Source organism: Arachis hypogaea, chromosome 12, assembly GCF_003086295.3.
Source record: "Arachis hypogaea cultivar Tifrunner chromosome 12, arahy.Tifrunner.gnm2.J5K5, whole genome shotgun sequence".
Taxonomy (NCBI): Eukaryota; Viridiplantae; Streptophyta; class Magnoliopsida; order Fabales; family Fabaceae; genus Arachis; species Arachis hypogaea.
In genome coordinates, this window is record NC_092047.1 from 78,611,712 (window position 1) to 78,629,447 (window position 17,736).

Below are 17,736 nucleotides of genomic sequence, written 5' to 3' on the forward strand. Positions count from 1 at the left end.
TTGGACATTTTGAGATGCTTATTGTCATGGTGGCTTATGTTTGTACTCATCCTTGAATCTCCAAGGATCTTTGCTCCTCATTTGGTTGACAGAATTTCCAACCATATTCATCAAACTTGGGCAAAGTTCTACCCAAGATATGAGTCCCCATAGTTGGTCTTTACATGGCGAACCGGGATCCCATATCTTATCTTCACACCCATCTTCGATTCGATCTTCATACATGTTCTTTCCGGGTGGTTGACATGTAGAATTCTCAAAGAAGCTTCCAAACAACTTCCTAGACCCATGCAATTTGGTTCTACACCAACCATTGTTCTTGAATGTTGAGCTTACAACCATCATGAGCTTAGAATGATGTTTCCAACCACTGCACAACTCTCTTATACTTTTAACTCCACAAAGAGCTCTAAGTTGACCATCATTTTCAGTTAAACCATATTCAAGCGAGAAAGTGAAGCTTATGGATAAGAATTTTACCCACTTGAACGTTGTGTTGGATGATGACTCGGGAAGGGAGACCTCCCCACACTTAGACAATGCAAGGTCTACTTCCTTGTGCTCTTCTTTGTGTATTTCCACCTCTTTGCGAGCTTCCTCGATTTCAACCTTTCCCCTTTTATCACATAGCTTGGTGTTGTCTTCAAGAACTTTGATTTCTTGCCTAATGGGAGGTGGTTCAATTTTGGATAGAAATTCATTGATGAATAAATCCATTTCTTGATCAACCTCTTCATATTCTTCAATTTCGATATACACCATGCTAACGTTTTCCTCTTGGTAGCTCTCTTTCTCATTGCTCACTAAGGGTATGGGAGGTTGTGCACACTCTTTTATACTTTCAACTCCAAGTTCCCAACGATGATATGTCTTCTGAGTTTTGTCAGCCAGTTGTATGATTACATCAGTGGATCTCACCTCATTCAGTTGTAGCCTCTTCATAAGAGTCAGAGGCATCACATTTATGCTAGCTCCTAGATCACAGAGTCCTTTGTCAATTTTTGTTTCCCCTATGATGCAGGGGATATGAAAACTTCCTGGGTCTGTTTTCTTAGAGATTATATCCTTCTTGATGAGGGCACTACATTCTTTGTTCATTATTACAGTTTGTCCTCCCTTTAAAACTCTTTTCTTGCTCAGCAATTCCTTTAAATACTTGATATGTGTTGGCATCTGCTGGAGAGTCTCAAGAAAGGGAATATTGATATGGAGAGACTTAAATGTCTCTAAAAACCTTGAATAGGTTTTCCCTTTTTCACCTCCTCCTAACCTCTGAGGAAATGGTGCTTTTGGTTTATATGCTTCCATCATGCCTTTTTGCAATTCTTTGGCTTGCTCAGTTTCACTTTCTTGCTGTGCTTCTTCCACACCTTCCTTCAAGCTTTCTGGCTCCTGTTTTGAGGGTCTGATTCCTTCTTCTTCTGAGACTTCCTTCAATATGGTGATGGCCTTGCATTCTTCCCATCTCACTCTCTTTTGTTCCCCTTTAGGATTCTTTTCTGTGTCACTAGGGAACACTGCAGTTGATTTGGGGGCCTGTTGAGATAGCTCTCCTACTTGAGACTCCATCCTCTTGAGTTTTTCACCATGGTTCCTTAAGGTAGCTCTCACATCATCCCTGAAGCCTTTCAATTCGGTTATGTCTTGACTCATGGTTGCAAGCATTCCTTCTATCCGGTTTAATTGATCTTGAAATTGTTGGTTCGGATTAGGTTGGGTAGGTTGATTATTTTGGCCATAATATGGTGGTTGTGAGTAAGTGTTTTGTGTGGCTTGGTATGATCTTTGGTTGGAGTTTTGGTATGTGGGATTGTTATGTGGGTTGTGGTTGTAAGGTTTGTGGTTTTGTGGTTGGGTTTGTTGGTTCCCCCACCCAAAGTTTGGGTGATTTTTCCATCCTGGGTTGTAAGTGTTGGAGTGTGGATCATATGATTGTCTTTGTTGGTTTCCCACATAGTTGGCCTCTTCCCAATCACCTCCTTCATTGCTTACTTCCTCTTGATCTTGTGTGTGTATTGCAGCCACTTGCTTTGTTTCTAATTGCCTGGTAAGCTCTGCTAGTTGCTTGGCAAACACTTTGTTTTGGGCTAGAATTGTATCAACATGGTTCAGCTCCATGACTCCCTTAGTGTTGTGCCTCTCTGATGCATAATAGTACTCATTCTCAGCCACTGTCTCAATCACTTCAATGGCTTCTTCCACAGTCTTTTTCCTGTTCAATGAACCTCCTGATGAATGGTCTACAGCCTTCCTTGATTCATAAGAGAGTCCATCATAGAAAATATGCAATTGCACCCAGTCATGGAACATGTCTGGTGGGCATTTCCTTGTCAAATCCTTGAATCTCTCCCATGCCTCGTAGAGAGTTTCACCATCTTGTTGTCTAAAAGTTTGAACCTCAGATCGAAGCCTATTGACCTTTTGTGGGGGGTAGAAACGTGCCAGAAACTTGCTTTCCACTTCATCCCATGTTGTTAGACTCCCCCTTGGGAATGATTCCAGCCACTTAGCTGCCTTGTCCCTAAGTGAAAATGGGAACAAAAGCAGTTTATAGGCATCTTCCTGGACTCCATTGGACTTCACAGTGTCACAAATTCTCAGGAATTTTGTGAGATGTTGGTTGGGATCTTCATTAGCACTCCCACCAAATGAACAATGATTCTCCACAAGTGATATTAGCTGTGGTTTGAGCTCAAAATTGTTGGCCTGAATGGGTGGTTTCTGAATGCTGCTACCACAATTCCCAGAGGTTGGGTTTATGTATGAACTAAGAACCCTCCTCTCAGGAATGGCATTGTTTCCATCAGCTCTCTCATGGTTGTGAACTTCTCTATCCATGTTGAGATCTAGAGCTTCCTCAAAATTGTCCTCAGATTCTCCTTCAGATTCTTCTTCTCCCAGTACTCTCTTCCCTCTTGCTTCCCTTCTAAGTCTATGAAGGGTCCTCTCTGGTTCGGTATATGGAGGAGTTGATGTCTCTCCTCTCCTACCTGTCATACAAGAACACAGCACAGGCAACAAACAAGTGAAATACTCTTGGTTAATGGAAGAGTATGGTTAGATCAATTGAGGAATTAATTCAAACAGTTAGTGAGTCAGTGAGTTAGTTGCTTGAATTTAAAGATATAAAGAAAGAAAGCATGTAATAGAGTGCAGAAATTAAAATTCAACAAGTAACTTGTACTGAATTAATCAAAACAAAAAAAATGCTCAATCTAGTTAACTTCCAATTGGAGAATTGTCAATCGAAAACCAATCCCCGGCAACGGCGCCATAAACTTGATGCGCATAAACTAGTTATGCTACGATTTAGGAAATTGCACGATCGGCAAAATTCCTTCCGGCAAGTGCACCGGTTATCGTCAAGTAAAAACTCACAATAGAGTGAGGTCGAATCCCACAAGGATTGGTTGAATGAGCAATTCGGATTAGAAGTGTGTGCTAGTTGAGCGGAATCAAGATTTAGATGAGAGTTGCGGAATGTAAAAAATGGCGGGAAATGTAAATGACAAGAACTTAAATGGCGGAATCTTAAATTGCATGAATTAAAAAGCAGAAGCTAAATTGCTGAAAATTAAAAGGGAGTGGGGGTGATTGCATGAATTGAGTTGCAGAATGTAAAAAGAAGTGGAAATCAGAAATGGGGAATTCATTGGGTGTTAGGAGATATTGAGATCTCCGAATCAAAACATGTATATCCCTTCTTCAACCAATGCGTTCATTGAATTTTGCTTGGCAATCTTATATGATTGGATCCCAATCCCTTGGCTCACCAATTCTCTCTAAAAACAAACAAATTCCCTATCCCTTGGTTTAAATGTTCATAAGAAGAGATGATGCTCGATCACTGATTATACCACACAGTTTCATGAACCATAATTTGGTAGGATTACATGTCACAATATCCATCCAAACCCCAATCCAATTCACTGTGAGAAAGCTTCTCTAGCATGAATCCTCCATTCCTTTCCCAAGGTTCCGAAGGATTCCAATTATGGGTAGTTTCTTTCCCAAGACAACTACCCAATGGAATTAGAACGAGAAGCTTTCTAACAAAATTCAAGAGAAAAGATTGAAGAAGAAGATAAACTATTATTGATTCATTGAATTACAATAGAGCTCCCTAACCCAATGAAAGGGGTTTAGTGAGTCATAGCTCTGAATTCAACTACAAAGATATGAAAACTAGCTAAATGAAAAGGTAAAAGTTGCAAAAAGTTCCAAAAAGTTCTCTCTAACTTAAATTCTATCCTATTTATACACTTTCTATATTGAGCTTCTGTTGTGTTTCTTGGGCTTTGAGGCCTCTCCCTGCTTTCCTTTTGCCTTGGGTTTATGATCCATAATTTTGATGAGGCTGTTGATCCAAATTCTGTAACATTCATTGAGCCAACTTAGTGATAATCAAATAATGACACATGACTCAATAAATTGAAATTTCAAACTCATCAATCCTTCAGGCCCAATCCCATAAACCATGATATTCAATTGGGTTTCATACCAGAGTAAGTTTAAGTTAATGTTTGTGCTCAAAGACTAACTTAAACCGCAATATTTTTGGCCCAGAAACCTTTTCCAAGAGTGGCGTTTAAGTTGCAGTTTAAGCTTAAACTGCAGCTTAAACGCCAGACACTTCCAGTGAGGCTTTTTGTAGAAGCACGTTTAAGCTTCAGTTTAAGGTTAAACTGAAGCTTAAACGTGGAAATGGAAGAAGGCAGCCCTGGAGAGTCATGTAGTCGAACACGTTTAAGCTTCAGTTTAAGGTTAAACTGAAGCTTAAACGTGGATATAGGAAGGGCAGCCCTGGAGGTCGAACACGTTTAACCTCCAGTTTAAGGTCAAACTGGAGGTTAAACGTGGAAATGGAAGGAGGCATCCTGGAGGTCGAACACGTTTAACCTCCAGTTTAAGGTTAAACTGGAGGTTAAACGTGGAAGCTTAGAATGGTAGCCCTGGAGGTGTCGAACACGTTTAAGCTCCAGTTTGAGGTCAAACTGGAGCTTAAACGTGGAAATGGAGAAAGCAACCCTGGAGGAAAGTTCTTGGTCGAACACGTTTAAGCTCCAGTTTGAGGTCAAACTGGAGCTTAAACGTGGAAATGGCTCCCTGGTGCACTTCCCATTTCTGGCGTTTAACCTCCAGTTTAAGGTTAAACTGGAGGTTAAACGTGGAACTCCTTCCTGAGTGGCATTATCATTCTGGCGTTTAACCTCCAGTTTGAGGTCAAACTGGAGGTTAAACGTGGAATGCTTCTTTGGTGAGACTTTTCATTCTGGCGTTTAACCTCCAGTTTAAGGTTAAACTGGAGGTTAAACTTCAATTCCAGCATTTCTTAGCCTTCATGATTCTGGCGTTTAAGCTCCAGTTTAGGCTTAAACTGGAACTTAAACTCCACATGTGATATTCAAGCTTCCTTTATTGATTTTGTTACTTCCTTGCTTAGCCTCTTCTTCCCTGAAATCATCTAAACAATTGCATCAGAGTCTTGCAAAGTTTCATGAGAAATCTTCCATTCATAGCATTCAAATAATATAACTAAAAACTCATGGAATTTGCATCAAAATCTTCATGTTGAATGATTCCTTGCTTTGTTCTTCATTTAACCATTTTTGGTTACTTTAAGCTCAAAAAAATGCATAAAACAACTAAAACTAACAGAAAAATGCTAGTGAAACTAGCCTAAGATGCCTTGGCATCACGCGCCCTCCTCAACATCAATATCAAGCTTCTTGGAAGAGTTCTCCATGATGCTACATTCCCATGGACTTTCAACATCTCCGAGATCTTCAACCACTTCTTCCTTGTCTTCAACAATTAAAGCTTCCTCCAATTGTTCCAATACAAAGCAACTTCCCTCATTTCCCACCGGGGTTTCCAATCTCTCCTTCATGCTATGTTCTTCATTTGATTCTCCACATGTAGCCATGGGAGTTCCTTGAGTGTTCAAGCATTGGGAGGCTAATTGATTTGTTACCGCATCCAAGGCGGCCATGAAATTTTGCACATCCCTTTTCATCTCTTCTTGCCCTTGAACAAGAACACCAAGGGTTTCATCTCTTGGAGATTGGGGTGGGTGGAAGGTTTCATTAAATTGGGGGGAGGGTTCATAGTAGGAAGGTGGTTCTTCATGGTAAAGGTATGGAGATGATGAGTATTGAGGTGGTTCTTGGGAGTAATCTTGATATGGTTGTGGTGATTCTAGAGGTTCTTGCTCATAATGGCCATAAAAATATGGTATGGATGATTGGTTATATGATGGATATGGATCATAGGGTGGTGCTTGGTGATGAAAGGCTTGTGAGAATGGTTGAGGTTCATGTTGAGGATGAGATTCATAGGCATATGATGGTGGTTGTTGAGTGTCACAAAAAGAATCATCATAGCCGCTAAGTTGGCATGCATTAGGATGGAAATTACACCTATAAGTATCCGGAGGTTGTTGCCAATAGGAGTGATCAATTCCTTGAGGCTCTTCCCATCTTTGTTGGTTCCATCCATGGTACATGTTGCCATTAAAGTCCACATTTCCTACAACACACTTAGAACCAAACTCAAAGCCAAAGTGGTGAGAATTCATAATGAGAGAACAAAATAAAACTAACAAAAATTAAGAAACAACAAAAGATAAACCTATTCACAATATTCACATATGTACAATAACCAATAACACAACACCATTGCAAATCCCCGGCAACGGCGCCATTTTGACGATTGGATTTTTGATGGTATAGAATTTCACAAATGAATTCTCGTTGCAAGTATAGTTTCTAAACCAAGCAATAATCCTTTCATACAAAAAGTTGTTTGTCACTAGTACAAACCCCTAAAATTTATAAACCGAAGTATTGGACCTCGGGTCGTTCTCCCTAGGAATTACAATAAAGTGTCTTGTTATTGGTTATGAGTTGTTTTGGGGTTTTGGATAAGAAGCATGAAAAGTAAATGGCAATGAAAATAAACTAACAACTATAAAAGGCTCTTGGTAAGGTGTGAGAACTAGAAGTCCTATCCTAGTTATCCTTCTCAATTGTGATGAGAATTGTTCATTGCTACCACTTAGTTAACCCTTACTAAAGAAAGGAAAGTCAAGTGGATGAATTGACTTGAGCCACAAGTCCTAGCCAACTCCCAAGGAAAGACTAGCCTTAGTGCACTCCAAACCAATTAGCAATCTCTCCAATTATCAATCAACAAAGGAATTAGATAACTCAAGTGTCACTAATTACTCTACCTAGGCCAAGAGGAACAAAATCTACACTAAAATCCACCAAGCATTTCATCAAACACTTGGAAGGCACAAAAGAAAAGTATAGTCAATCACAACAAGAATGAATTCTAACTACAATTGAATGTAAAGAATTAACAACAACAATCAAGGAAATCACAATTATCATGAATTACCTCAAATTGCATTATTGAAAGAAAACCAAGGAACAACAATATATCCAAAACAAAATGAAGAATTACAATTATTAAAGCACACAACTAGAAAGAGGAAGAGGAGAAGATTAAGAATTGATAAATGAAAAGTGAATCAAAGCTTGAGTTAAACCTAGATCTAAGAAGAGAGATTAACCTAATCCTAATCCTAGAGAGAAGAGAGAGCTTCTCTCTCTAGAAACTAACTACAAAGCTAAAACTAAACTAATGGTAACTAACTTCTAAAGTATGAAAAGTATGAAAAGTCCTAAGTGATGCCTTCCCCTTAATCCTTCATCCTTTTATTCCTTTCCCTTAGCAATTTGGCACCAAAATGGGTTCAGAAAACCTCTCAAATCGCCAGGCACGTGTTGCATTAATGAGGTCATGTGCCATCATCGGCGCGTGCGCGCATGGTACGCGTGCGCGTCCCTGGTCGATTCTGCAATGTGCGCGTGAGCGCCTTGTGCGCGTGCGCGTGCATGGCTGACTTTGCTTCTTTGACTTTCTATGCTTCTCTCCACTTGTATGCTTCCTTCCTTGCTTCCTTTGATCCATGCCTAGTTTCAACCTGAGGTTACTAGCAAACACATCAAGGCATCTTATGGAATCAAACAGAAACTAGAATTCACCAAAATAAGGCTTAAAAAGCATGTTTTTACACTTAAGCACAATTATGGAAGAGATAACAAAACCATGCTAATTCTTAGGCTAAATGTGACAAAAGGTTATCAAAATGTTATAAATTCAATGCAAAACAAACCGTCAAATTGGGGTTTGTCAAGGCTCCAATCCTTTCTTTGCGGATTGACCACTTTCTCCAAGATTCTCTTGATTTCCCGGTTGGACACTTCCGCTTGTCCATTTGTTTGTGGATGATAAGTAGTAGCAACCTTATGCAACACTCCATAGCGCTTGAGTAATGCTTCTACCTTCTTGTTACAAAAGTGGGATCCTTGGTCACTCACGATTGCTCGTGGTGACCCATAACGGCATACAATGTGATTCCTAATGAAAGAAACAATGGTATTGGCGTCGTCAAGGCGGGTAGGTATGGCCTCTACCCACTTTGACACGTAGTCAACCATTAACAGAATATACAGATACCCACTAGAGTTGGGAAATGGTCACATAAAGTCACTGCCTCATACATCAAATATCTCACAGAACAACATAGGTTGCTGAGGCATTTCATCCCTTTGGGATGCATTTTCTGATTTCTGACACTGATGGCAAGACACACACAACTGGTTAGCATCCTTGAATAAGGTTGGCCACCAGAATCCACAATCCAACACTTTTTTAGCGGTCCTTTGTGGGCCAAAGTGGCCACCACATTCGGACGAATGACAAGCTTCAAGAATTGGTTGGAATTCAGACTCCAGGACACATCTTCGAATTACTTGGTCCACACCCCTCTTCCACAACTGAGGGTCATCCAAATATAGTATTTGGAATCACTCCTCAAATTGTCCCTTTGGTTTTTCTAAAAGTTGGGAAGGAAGATTTTCGCAACCAAGTAGTTCGCCATTGGGGCAAACCAAGGAAAGCTATCCGACACAGCATGCAAACTATCCAATGGGATTGAGTCATTGATTAGAAATGGATCAATTTTTAAATTCTCAGTGTGGCTTAAATGATCTGCAACCAGGTTTTGAGATCCACTCCGGTCCCTAATCTCAATGTCGAATTCTTGCAAAAGCAAGATCTAACGTATGAGTCTAGGCTTTGACTCATTCTTTGTCAATAAGTACTTTAAAGCTGCATGATCCGTGTATGCCATTATCTTTGAACCTAGCAAATAAGATCTGAATTTATCTAAAGCATGAACAATAGCTAGGAGTTCTTTTTCAGTAGTGGTATAGTTGGATTGTGCTGCATCTAGTGTCTTAGAAGAGTAAGCAATGACAAAGGGGAGTTTACCATCGCGCTGTGCAAGCGTGGCACCTACAGTATGGTTTGACGCATCGCACATTATCTCAAATGGCAACGTCCAGTTGGGGCCTCGCACAATTGGTGCCGTGGTAAGAACTCTCCTTAGCTCTTCAAAAGCTTTTACACATTCACTATCAAACTCAAAATCCACATCTTTTTGGAGTTGGCGCGATAATGGCAAAGCAATCTTGATGAAGTCCTTGATAAAGCGCCTATAAAATCCTGCATGTCCCAAAAACGAGCGAACCTCCCTCACGGATGAGGGGTGAGGCAAAGTGGTGATAACATCGACCTTGGCCGGGTCTACAGAAATGCCTTCATGAGATACTACATGTCCAAACACTATACCTTGTCGTACCATAAAGTGACATTTTTCAAAATTTAAGACAAGGTTAGTGTCAACACATCTAGCTAGGACCTTGGCCAAGTTCTCTAAACAACAATCGAATGAAGTACCATGAACGCTGAAGTCATCCATAAAGACTTCCAGACAATTCTCCATTAGATCGGAGAAGACACTCGTCATGCACCGCTGAAAAGTAGCGGGTGCGTTACATAGTCCAAATGGCATCCTTTTATAGGCAAAGGTGCCAAATGGACAGGTAAACGTGGTCTTCTCCTGATCTTCAGGAGCAATATGTATCTGGAAGTAGCCAGTAAATCCATCAAGAAAGCAGTAGTGAGATTTACCTGCCAAGCGGTCTAGCATCTGATCGATGAAGGGTAACGGGTAATGGTCCTTCCGTGTGGCGGCGTTCAATCTTCTGTAGTCAATACATACTCGCCACGCATTTTGTACTCTTTTAGTGACCATTTCACCATCGTCCTTCTTGACATTTGTGATGCCCGACTTCTTGTGGACAACCTGAACCGGGCTCACCCACTCACTGTCGGAGATTGGGTATATGATATCCGCATCCAGTAATCGGGTGACCTCTTTCTTCACTACATCGAGGATGGTTGGGTTGAGCCTCCTTTGCGGTTGCCTAACCGGCTTAGCTCCATCTTGGAGAAATATCCTATGCATGCACTTGCGAGGGTCAATTCCCACAATATCCGCTAGGCTCCATCCTATTGCTTTCTTGTACTTTCTTAGAACATCTAGGAGCTTTCCCTCTTCTTCACTTGAGAGCTCACTAGCAATAATGACCGGAAACCTTTGGTTATTCGCTAAGAAAGCATACTTCAAATGAGATGGAACGGGCTTCAGTTCACTTTTTGTCTCAAGATGAGGTTCCTTTTCATCAAGCTCATGGGACTCATTCTTGACAACTTCCTCATGTTCATCCTCTTGGTCATCCGTCTCCTCAACAATGGGGTAGCACAACTTGTCATGGTCTTCTTCTTGCACTTCCGCTACCACTTCATCAATCACATCACATCGGAGCACGGAATGTTCTTCGGGAGGATGTTTCATGGCTTCCTCTAAATTGAACTTGATAATCTTGTCTCCAACCCCAAAGAAATATATACTGATGAAGGCATCTAACTTGAATTTGGAGGTTTTGAGGAAGGGTCTACCAAGTAGAACGGAGGATGAGCTTCTATTTTCTGCTGGAGGCATTTCAAGGATGTAAAAGTCAACCGGAAAAACCAAATCCTTAATTGTCACGAGTACATCTTCCGCTATCCCCATCACTGTGATCACACTTTTATCGGCTAAGGCAAACCTCGCCACCGACTTCTTCAATGGAGCTAAATTCAACTGCACATAGATAGAAAGTGGCATGATGCTTGCACAAGCTCCCAAGTCACACATACAATCATGAAAAATGTGTCCACCAATACAACAAGACACTAAGCACGGCCCAGGGTCACCACATTTTCTTGGAATAGGTTCCATCAAGGAAGAAATTGAACTACCCAAGGATAATGCCTCCAATTCTCCTATCCTATCCTTGTGTGTATACAGGTCTTTCAAAAATTTTGTATACTTTGGAATTTTTTGAATAGCATCAAGGAGTGGTATGGTTACCTCAACCTTTTTGAACACTTGAAGTATGTTCAAATCAAATTCCGGGGTTTTCTTTGCCTTCTTCACCATGGAAGGAAATGGGATAGGAATGGACCCATCCACTATAGCTTTCCTCTTGGGTTCCTTGAGGTTAACTCCCTCCTCCTCATTCCTTTTGTCTACCACCTCTTCTTCATGTGGAGCTTCAACAACTACCTCTTCCTCATGAATTTCTCCCATGACCCTTGGAGGTATCTCCTCTAATGTAGTCCCCGACCGTAGAGTGATGGCGTTGAGACCGCCTCTTGGGTTTGGTTGGGGTTGGGATGGAAGGTTAGAGGAACTTGAGGGTTGGTTGGTGTTGTTATTGGGGGTTGGTGGTTGGCTTGACATGTTCATCTTTGAAAGCATGTTGGTGAGGTTGGCCAATTGAGTATTCAAGGCCTCGAATTGAGCCTTGTTGCTCTCATCTCGTTTTTCCATGGCGGCTCTAAGATCATCAACTTGATTATTGGAAGATGGAGGAGTTTGGTTTTGGTTTTGTTGTCTATGGTGTGCTGCTTGGTACTTGGTGTAGTTGTTTTGGTTTTGGTTGGAGTGGCCTTGGTTGGCTTGGTAGTTGGTGTTGTTATGGTGGTATTGGGATGAAGATTGGTTGTTGTTGTGATGAGAAGGAGAGTTGTTCCACCTTTGGTTTTGATTGCTTCCTTGTGCATTATCCCTCCATCCTTGATGTTGATTACCACCTTGATGGTAATTGTTTTGACCTTGAGGAGGGTAGGGTGGACGGTTGTTGTAATTCACATTGGCCACCACAAGAGCATGTTCCTCTTGAATTTGATGGCATTGGTCGGTGTAATGTGTGGTGCTAGAGCACAAACCACAAATCCTAGGAGGGCCTTCAAGTTGAGCAACCGAAGGTGGGGCTTGGACGGCTTGGATGGAGTAGTATTCCTTTTGATCCCTTTGGATTTGTGTAAGGATGGTGGTCATATCCCCAAGTGCTTTGGTTAGAGTTGATTCGGAAGGGTATGGTTCTACCACATCCTTGAGAGGATTACTTCTCACCCTTGTGTGATGTGTAGCTTCGGCAACATCCTTTATCAAATTCCAAGCTTCTCCCTCCGTCTTGTTTTTCGAAAGGGAACCGCCACTAGAAGCGGTGAGCAATCTTCTATCTTCTGCACAAAGACCTCCGGTAAAGTAGCTAATGACCAAGTGAGTGGTCATTCCGTGGTGTGGACATGACTCCAATAGCCTCTTGAACCGAGACCAATACTCGTATAAACTCTCTTGGTCTCTTTGCATTATACCCGGAATCTCTTTCCGGATGTAGTCGGTCTTCTCCGGTGGGAAGAACTTATCAAGAAACTCTCTTCTCAAGAAATCCCAATTAGTCACAATCTCATCTGGTAGTGAATAGAACCATGTTTTTGCTTGCGCTTCAAGAGAGAAAGGGAAGGCAAAAACCATGATAGCTACCTCATCGGTTCCATGCCTTTGAGCCGTAGAATAAGCAACTTGAAAATCCTTCAAATGTCGTATGGGGTCTTGACCCAGCAACCCATGATACTTAGGAAGTAGATTTATCAAGCTACTCTTCAACTCAAAGTTTGGATCAAGGTTAGGATACCTTGCTTGCAACGGTTGAAGTATGAAATCCGGAGCTCCTTGCTCATGCAAAGTGATCCGGCGTGGCTCTGCCATGTGTGGCTCACCTGTAGGGTGCAAAGATTTATTAGTAGTGCCAACAGAAGAATAGGAAGTAGTGGACTCCAAGTCACTCTTGGTGATGTCTAGTGATTCGGTATTTTCCTCAAGAGAGGTCGAAGTACTAGGCGTATAGTCCAACCGCCGTCTAGCTTGCCGAGTGTGTAACAAAGTTCTTTCAATCTTGGGATCAAAATTGGCTAAGCTAGAATTCGGTTGAGACCGAGTCATCAAACTTGAAAGTCATAGCTCAAATGCAAAAAAAAATCTAAACTATAGCTAAGTATTGAAAGAAGTAAAATATCTACAATATTCACATATTCACATAACCAATATCAAGGCATATGTTGCAACCTTTCCCCCCCCAACGGCGCCAAAAAAAATTATTTGCAAGCTCCCAGGGCACCTCAACTCGGCGGCCCATCTGAGTAATCAAATATGGAAGGGGCAGAGTGCCTTGGACATGGACCCTAGACATATAGTATCGTATAAATCTGAGAAGGTATAGGTCATTGCCCTTAATCACGCACCAAATAAGGGTAATCATGGTGGCTGGCACCTCAGTCTCATAATTTGCTGCCATTGCCAAGCCTCATCATTCAAATAGATAATCTTTATTCCCTTTGGGGCCACTGTTGACTTGCCCATGACCCATGGGATAGTAGGATCAAGAGCTATAGTGCGCTTTACGGCGTCCCAGTCAAACCTCATAAATCTTATATCCTCCTCAGCATTTTGGTAACCATCTGGTTCATCTGACTTAGGCTGGAGGTTGAGGATATCTTTAATTGCTTCCTCAGTAACCAGAATCTGCTTCCCTCTGAGCTGCACTGCATCCAGGGTCATTTTGAAGTAGTTGTAGTAAAATTCTCTGACCCAGGATGCGTTGACCTCAGTCAAGTTCCTCTCCAGGAAGAACCAGCCTCTCTGTTTAATTTGTTCGGAGGTGTATTGTTGTAATTCTTCTGGAATTTTGAGGGTCTTTTCCAGGTATAGGTTCCTTGAAGTTGCAAAGACCGGATACTTGAGTTCACAGTATCGGTTGGCAAACTTGACTGGGTATGTGGCAGGCACTAGCTGATCAGCCTTTTCCTGCGGGGTAAAATTCTTTTCCCGCCAGGAATCATCATGGAGGATATCCAAAATAGTGGTAGAGGATTCTCCTCTTTTTCTCTTGCCTGTGCCGGTTTTGGTTTTTCCTTTTCCTTTTGGATCTGACATCCTGAAAAGCAAAGGTTCTAGGGTACAGTTTATTAAACTAAAGCAGAAAAATAGATAAATAAATAGTAGTTGAACAATATAAGCATAGAGGGGCAAAAGAAGAATAAAATAGCAATATTAGCATGAAGTGAGTTAGAGAGATGTAAAATTTTGGACTGTATGCAAGCTAAATGTCAAAGAATAGAAATCACAATCCAAGATCTATGATATGCGGAATGTTTGTGTAGTAGGAACAACAATAATCATGCCTTGAAGTAGGTTGAAAGTAGTTAGGTAAAAAAAACCAAAAGAGAAGTTAGAAAGTTAAAGCAGTTAAGAGTTAAAAAGTGAAGTTAAAGTAAGTGGCATGGTAATGTGGTTCCTAGTTAACAAAAATTGTACAAACTTGAAGAACAAGCAACTCACATTCAAGCAGAGATTGCAGTTTATTGATGATAAATCATATAAATAAAAGAAGTGCAAAATGAAATTGAAATCATTAATAATGCTATTCAACTAAGAAGGGAATAAGAAAGAATAAGAATACTAGCCCATCCTTCCATGAATTGGCTTGGTTGAAACCAATTAGTGCAGAATTTGAAAGTACCAAGGCCAATTCATGAATGGGAGTTGAGTGAAATAATTTGCGGAAAAAAAATCGGGCAGCATTTCGGCTGTAAATTGGACGTTCTCGGATGATAAAAAGCAACAGAAATCAATTCATGTGACATCAAAGTAGTGCATAAAGTAACAAATAGCAAGTCACATGAATTCAGAATAAACGAACTCAAGCTGCAGCAAGAAATGCAATTCAAGTGAAAATAGCATTAAATAGGAATGAACAGTATCATTAGCACAGCAATGTCAAAATTGCGAAACAGATAAAACAAGTAGCAACAACGGCGCACTTATCAGACCTAAATCCACTAACCACATCCTAGCTACCTAACCACCTAAAATCCACTACGATCATGCATCTCTAACTATCCTATGTTGAACAGAAAAATATGCAACTAACTAATTGGGAAAGGAATCGGTGTGCGACAGAACCTGGTGGGCAGAGAAACAAAAATTGGACACACAGAGATGGCGGTGGTGTGGTGGGTGGCACGGCGGCGCTGGGAGTCCCGCGGTGGTGGCAGGGCAGTGCTGGCAGCGGTCCTTGGTGGAGGCAGGGGTTGACAGGGGGAGAGGGAGAGGAAGAAGGAAGGGGGTGGCGTTGGGGGTTCTGGTGGCCGGCGGTGATGGGTGGTGGCGTGGCTGGTTCGGCAATGGGTGGGGGCAGGGGAGGGAGGAGGGTGGAAGGGGAAGAAGAACGGGAGAAGAAGAGAAGGGAGGAGGGGGCGAGGGTTGTTCGGCGACGGGGAGGGCGCGGCGGGTTCGGCACGGTGGCTGGGTCGGTGGTGACGCGGTGGCTGGTCGACGGTGGGTGCAGAGGAGAAGAGAGAAGGCTGTGAGGGAGGGAGGGGGAAATGGTGACGCGAAGAGGGCTAGGGTTCCGCGTGGGTTGGGTTAAGTGGATTCAAATCAATGCAGACGCGTGGGTCACGCGAACGCGTGGATGAGGCGGAAACGCAACGATGCGGACACGTCATTGATGCGAATGCGTGAGTGAGGGATAATGAAAGTGACGCATACGCGTGAAGCATGCGTACGCGTTGCTCATAATTGTGCTAAACGCACAATTCCAGCGTCATTTTGGCGCAACCTCTATTTCAATTAAGGGGGCTAAAATTTCCACACGACGCATACGCGTCGCCCACGCTTTCGCGTGGTGTGTGTGAAGTGAACTTGACGCATTCGCGTCAATTACGCGAATGCGTGGCCCAAATTGTGCCTAACGCATACCAAGCGCACGATTCCAGCCGAACTTTCTGGGCGTTAGATTGTGATGTCGATTTTGAGTCGACGCCCACGCGTAGCCCATGCGCACGTGTGGGGTGATTTTTTTTATATGCAGTATGCAAGATGCAGATGTTATGAATGATTCTAGGAAAAATAAAATAAAATAAAATGAAACTAGAAACAAATAAAACGAAATAAAATTAAAATTTGAAAAGGAGCGATCATACCATGGTAGGTTGTCTCCCACCTAGCACTTTTAGTTAAAGTCCTTAAGTTGGACATTTGATGAGCTTATTGTTATGGTGGCTTGTGTTTGAACTCATCCAAAAATCTCCACCAACGTTTGCAATTCCAATATTCTCCGGGGTCCCAAACTAGGCACGTAAAGCCTTCGAGCAAGTCAAAGCAGGTTTTCAGGTTCCACTGGTGTTGATTGTCAGAATGAATCCCAGGATCCCAAACCTTGCTTTTGTACCCGTCTTTGTATTGATCTTCAGTGTTCCAACCGGGTGGCAAGCAATCTGAATTCTCACTAAAGCGGCCAAATAACTTCCTAGACCCATTCAGTTGAGCTTTATACCAACCTTTGCATTTAAACTTTGAGCTTTCCACCATATTGAATCTTGCATGACGACTCATACTGCTAACCATCTCCCTCTTACCCTTAAAGCCACAAAGAGCTCTAAGTTGACCATCTGTCTCAAGTAAACCATATTCAAGTGGAATGAGAAAGCTAAGGGATATGAATTTTACCCACTTGAATGCTGTATTGGATGATAATGGCTTTGGGAGAGGTGTTTCCAATGGTCTTTCAAGCTCCACTCCCTTGTATTCTTCTGTGAATTCTTCCACTTCCTTACAAACTTCTTCAATTGCAACCACGTCTTGATCAAAGTCTTCGATATCTTCCTCATCACTCAAGTCATAAGTTGGAGGTTGAGAAAAGTCTACCTCCGCATCATCTTCGTATTCACTTGGGAAAGATTCTTCAATCTCAAAGAATTCACTTGCGGATGCAAGTTCATTACTAGGAGAACTTGATTTGTGATCATCACTACCAAGGAAACTTACTTCTTGATCTGTTCCGTCTAGTTCTTCATAAGATACATGCCTTGGGGTTGTGCACTATCCTCCTTAGCATCGATTGCAAATTTCTTGGCGGAATTCTCTACAATTCTTGATTCCCATGGAGGTTCAGCATCTCCTAAGTCTTCAACCAATTCTTCTTCTTTGATAATTGCAGCTTTCTCTACTTGTTCCAGTATAAAGTCATGCTCCCTGTAGTCCACCGTAGCTTCTCGTGCTCCTTCGTACAGGGGGATAATCGATTTATCGCTTGCTCCAATTGATGAAGGGTTGCATGAAACTGGTTCACTGTGTCCTTGAGATGATCCTGTGATTCCTGGTTCGATGGACATGGATATGGTGCATATGGAAGTGGTGGTTCTTGGGAGTAATTGGATTGGAATTGGGATGGATAAGAGTTAGGGGCATATGAAGGTGAATGGTTGTGGTTGGCTTGTGAGTATAGTGGTTCAAAGCTATGTTGAGGAGTATGGCGTTCGCGTGAATTGGATTTCTTTCTTGTCACGTGTCCGCGTCGGTCACGCGTCCGCGTCATTTACGTTCTGCTCAAGGCATGCATTCGCGTCGCTGCCTTTTCTTCAAAACTC

General features: G+C 42.0%; 1 non-coding gene across 1 annotated transcript; it reads left to right on the forward strand.

The window, feature by feature from the left end:
* Positions 1–2,308: 2,308 nt before the first annotated feature.
* LOC112730850 (small nucleolar RNA R71) lies at positions 2,309–2,412 on the forward strand. Its single transcript, XR_003166655.1, has one exon. It is a non-coding gene; the product is annotated as a small nucleolar RNA R71 (small nucleolar RNA).
* Positions 2,413–17,736: the final 15,324 nt, after the last annotated feature.